This window comes from Triticum dicoccoides, chromosome 7B, assembly GCF_002162155.2.
Source record: "Triticum dicoccoides isolate Atlit2015 ecotype Zavitan chromosome 7B, WEW_v2.0, whole genome shotgun sequence".
NCBI lineage: Eukaryota > Viridiplantae > Streptophyta > Magnoliopsida > Poales > Poaceae > Triticum > Triticum dicoccoides.
In genome coordinates, this window is record NC_041393.1 from 169028710 (window position 1) to 169034460 (window position 5751).

The following is a 5751-nucleotide window of genomic DNA, read 5'->3' on the forward strand; positions in this document are numbered from 1 at the left end:
ATGTCTCTGCATATTTAATACTCCTATCCTCAAATAGAATCATTAAACAAGCAAACATATGCAAACAATGCAAACATAACAGCAATCTGCCAAAACAGTATAGTCTGTAAAGAATGCAAGATTCATCATACTTCCCTAACTCCAAAAATTATAAGAAAAATACTACACTGTAAAAGATTTATCAGAGATAATTATTCAAAAAGATTCAACATTATATCACTCTCTGACTTTTCTAGGGAATTTTTGCAACAGCGGTAAACTTTCTGTTTTCAAAACAGCAACATGTATACTACCAAAATAAGCATGGCAAAGGCTATCCTTGACATTTTTATTGAAACTAAAGAATAAAAACATTATTCTAACTAACAGAAAGAAAAAACTAACAAAAGAAAATGACACTCCAAGAAAAACACATATCATGTGGTGTATAAAAATATAGCTCCAAGTAAAGTTACCGATGAACGAAGACGAAAGAGGGATGCCTTCCGGGGCATCCCCAAGCTTAGTTGCTTGGTTGTCCTTGAATATTACCTTGGGATGCCTTGGGCATCCCCAAGATTAGGCTCCTGCCACTCCTTATTCCATAGTCCATCGAATCCTTACCCAAAACTTGAAAACTTCAACCACACAAAACTCAACACAAAACTCGTAAGCTCCGTTAGTATAAGAAAATAAATCACCACTTAGGTACTGTAATGAACTCATGCTAAATTAATATTGGTGTAATAACTACTGTATTCCAACTTATATATGGTTCATACCCTTACATACTAGCGATAGATTCATCAAAATAAGCAAACAACACACTGAAAACAGAATCTGTCAAAAACAGAATAGTCTGTACTAATCTGTATAAAACGTATACTTATGGAACTCCAAATATTATGAAATAAATTGGTGGACCTGACGAATTTGTCTATTAATCATCTGCAAAACAAATCAACCTAAAATCACTGTTCAGTAAAAAATGGCAGCTAATCTCGTGAGCGCTAAAGATTCTATTTTTTACAGCAAGATCATATAAACTTCACCCAAGTCTTCCCAAAGGCTCTACTTGGCACTTTATTGAAACAAAAGCTATAAAACATGATTAATACAGTAGCATAATCATGTGTACACAAAAAACAGTAAGGACAAATATTGGGTTGTCTCCCAACAAGCGCTTTTCTTTAATGCCTTTCTAGCTAGACATGATGATGGCAATGATGCTCACATAAAGGATAAGAATTGAAACATAGCGGGAGCATCATGAAGAATATGACTAGAACATTTAAGTCTAAACCACTTCCTATGCATAGGGATTTTGTGAGAAAATAACTTATGGGAACAATAATCAACTAGCATAGGAAGGTAAAACAAGCATAACTTCAAAATTTTAAGCACATAGAGAGGAAACTTGACATTATTGCAATTCCTACAAGCATATGTTCCTCCCTCATAATAATTTTCAGTAGCATCATGAATGAATTCAGCAATATAACCAGCACATAAAGAATTCTTTTCATGATCTACTTGCATATAAATTTTACTACTCTCCACATAAGCAAATTTATTCTCATCAATATAGTGGGAGCAAACTCAACAAAATAACTATCATGTGAGGCATAATCCAATTGAAAACTAAAATCACGATGACAAGTTTCATGGATATCATTATTCTTATAGCATACAAGTCATCACAATAATCATCACAGATAGCAACTTTGTTCTCATAATCAATTGGAACCTCTTCTGAAATAGTGGAATCATCACTAAATAAAGTTGACACTCTTCTAAATCCACTTTCATATTCATCACAATAAGATTCAATATCCTCCAAAATAGAGGGATCAATACTACCTAAAGTTGACACTCTTCCAAACCCACTTTCATAATATAATCATCATAAATAGGAGGCATGCTTTCATCATAATAAATATTCTCATCAGAACTTGGAGGACGAAAAATATCATATTCATCAAACATAGCATCCCCAAGCTTGTGGCTTTGCATATCATTAGCATAATGGGTATTCAAGGAATTCATACTAACAACATTGCAATCATGCTCATCATTCAAATATTTAGTGACAAACATTTTATAGATTTCTTCTTCTAGCACTTGAGCACAATTTTCCTTACCATCATACCCACGAAAGATATTAAAAAGACGAAGCGTATGAGACAAACTCAATTCCATTTTTTTATATTTTTCTTTTATAGACTAAACTAGTGATAAAACAAGAAACAAAAAGATTCGATTGCAAGATCTAAAGATATACCTTCAAGCACTCACCTCCCCGGCAACGGCGCCAGAAAAGAGCTTAGTTGACGGGGTGTGAGTGCCATTTACCTAGCCTCCCCGGCAATGGCGCCAGAAAAGAGCTTGATGTCTACTACACAACCTTCTTCTTGTAGACGTTGTTGGGCCTGCAAGTGCACAAGTTTGTAGGACAGTAGAAAATTTCCCTCAGGTGGATGACCTAAGGTTTATCAATCCGTAGGAGGCGTAGGATGAAGATGGTCTCTCTCAAACAACCCTGCAACCAAATAACAAAGAGTCTCTTATGTCCCCAACACACCCAATACAATGGTAAATTATATAGGTGCACTAGTTCGGCGAAGAGATGTTGATACAAGTGCAATATGGATAGTAGATAACGGTATTTGTAATCTGAAATTATAAAAACAACAAGGTAGCAAGCGATAAAAGTGAGCGTAAACGGTATTGCAATGGTAGGAAACAAGGCATAGGGTTCATACTTTCGCTAGTGCAGGTTCTCTCAACAATAATAACATAGATAGATCAAATAACAATCCCTCAACATGCAACAAAGAGTCACTCCAAAGCCAATAATAGCGGAGAACAAACGAAGAGATTATGGTAGGGTATGAAACCACCTCAAAGTTATTCTTTCGGATCAATCTATTCAAGAGTTTGAAGTAAAATAACATGAAGCTATTCTTTCCGCTCAATCTATCACAGAGTTCATACTAGAATAACACCTTAAGACACAAAACAACCAAAACCCTAATGTCACCTAGATACTCCATTGTCACCTCAAGTATCCGTGGGCATGATTATATGATATGCATCACACAATCTTAGATTCATCTATTCAACCAACACAAAGTACTTCAAAGAGTGCCCCAAAGTTTCTACCGGAGGGTCAAGAACGTGTGCCAACCCCAATGCATAGGTTCATGGGCGGAACCCGCAAGTTGGTCACCAAAACATACATAAAGAGGCACATGATATCCCATTGTCACCACAGATAAGCATGGCAAGACATACATCAAGTGTTCTCAAATAAAAGACTCAATCCGACAAGATAACTTCAAAGGGAAAACTCAATTCATCACAAGAGAGTAGAGGGGGGGGGGGAGAAACATCATAAGATCCAACTATAATAGCAAAGCTCGGGATACATCAAGATCGTGCCATAGAGGGAACACGAGAGAGAACACGAGAGAGAGAGAGATCAAACACATATCTACTGGTACATACCCTCAGCCTCGAGGGTGAACTACTCCCTCCTCGTCATGGATAGCGCTGGGATGATGAAGATGGCCACCGGTGAAGGATCCACCCTCCGGCAGGGTGCCGGGAAGGGCTCCCGAGAGGTTTCTGGTGGCTACAGAGGCTTGCGGCGGCGGAACTCCCGATCTATCTTTATATTCGATGTTTTTAGGGTACGTAGGCTTATATAGGCGAAAGAAGTCGGTCGGGAGGTGCTCAAGGGGCCCACGAGACAGGGAGGCGCGCCCCCTATCTCCTAGACTCCTTGGATCTTCTGACGTAAACTCCAAGTCTCCAGGATGATATTCTTCCCAAAAAATAACGCTGCCAAAGGTTTCATTCCATTTGGACTCCATTTGATATTCCTTTTCTTCGAAATACTGAAACAGGCAATACAACAACAATATGAGCTGGGCCTCCGGTTAATAGGTTAGTCCCAAAAGTAATATAAAAGTGTATAATAAAGCCCATAATCATTCAAAACAGATAATAAAATAGCATGAATGCTTCATAAATTATAGATACGTTGGAGACGTATCAGATGCACACCCACTTAGTTTCCTCTTTGAGCTTCCGTACACTTATAGTTCTAGTGCATCCGTTGCATGGAAATCCCTACTCACTCACATTGATATATATTGATGGGCATCTCCATAGCCCATTGATATGCCTAGTTCATGTGAGACTATCTCCTCTTTTTTGTGTTCTCCACAACCACCATTATATTCCACCTATAGTGCTATGTCGAAGGCTCATGCTCATGTATTGTGTGAAAGTTGAAAAAGTTTGAGAATACTGAAGTATGAAACAATTGCTTGGCTGAAAACGAGGTTGTGCATGATTTGAATATTTTGTGCAATGAAGATGAAGCACAGCCAAACTATATGATTTTGTAGGGATGAGCTTTCTTTGGCCATGTTATTTTGAGAAGACATAATTGCTTTGTTAGTATAATTGAAGTATTATTATTTTTATGTCAATATTAAACATTTGTTTTGAACCTTTCAAATCTGAACATTCATGCCACAATAAATAAAATTACATGGATAAATATGTTAGGTAGCATTCCACATCAAAAATTCTGTTTTTATCATCTACCTACTCGATGACGAGCAGGAATTAAGCTTGGGGATGCTTGATACGTCTCCAACGTATCTATAATTGTTGATTCTTCCATGCTATTATCTGTTTTGGATGTTTAATAGGCATTTATATACTATTTTACATAATTTTTGGGACTAACCTATTAATCGAGAGCCCGGTGTGAGTTTCTATTTTTTGCCTATTTAAGAGTTTCGCAGAAAAGGAATACCAAACAGAGTCCAAACAGAATGTAACTTTCATGATGATCTTTCTTGGACCGAAAGGAAACCAGAAGACTTGGAGATGAAGTCGGAGACGCAACAAGGCGGCCACGAGGCAGGAGGGCGTGCCTAGGGGGTAGGGCGTGCCCCCTACGTCGTGCGCCCCTCGTAGCGTCCCTTACCTAGTTCCTTCGCCTATATATACTCCTATACCCTAAAACATCCAGGGGAGCCATGAAACCACTTTTCCACTGCCGCAATCTTCTATACCTGTGAGATCCCATCTAGGGGCCTTTTCCGGCATCCTACCGAAGGGGGATTCGATCACAGAGGGCTTCTACAGCAACACCATTGCCTCGCCAATGAAGCATGAGTAGTTTACCACAGACCTTCGGGTCCATAGCTAGTAGCTAGATGGCTTCTTCTATCTCTCTCTTTGATTATCAATACCATCTTCTCCTCGATGTTCTTGGAGATCTATTCGATGTAATACTCTTTTGCAGTGTGTTTGCTGAGATCCGATGAATTGTAAATTTATGATCAGATTATCTATGAATATTATTTGGTTCTTCTCTGAATTCTTATATGCATGATTTGATATCTTTGCTAGTCTCTTTGAATTATCGGTTTAATTTGGCCCACTAGATTGATCTTTCTTGCAACGCGAGAAGTGCTTAGCTTTAGGTTCAATCTTGCAATGTCCTTTCCCAGAGACAGTAGGGGAAGCAAGGCACATATTGTATTGTTGCCATCATGTCATCTACATCATGTCATCTTGCTTAATGCGTTACTCTGTTCTTTATGAACTTAATACTCTAGATGCAGGCAGGAGTCGGTCGATGTGTGGAGTAGTAGTAGTAGATGCATAATCATTTCGGTCTACTTGACATAGACGTGATGCCTATGCTCATGATCATTGCCTTCGATATCATCACAATTATGCGCTCTT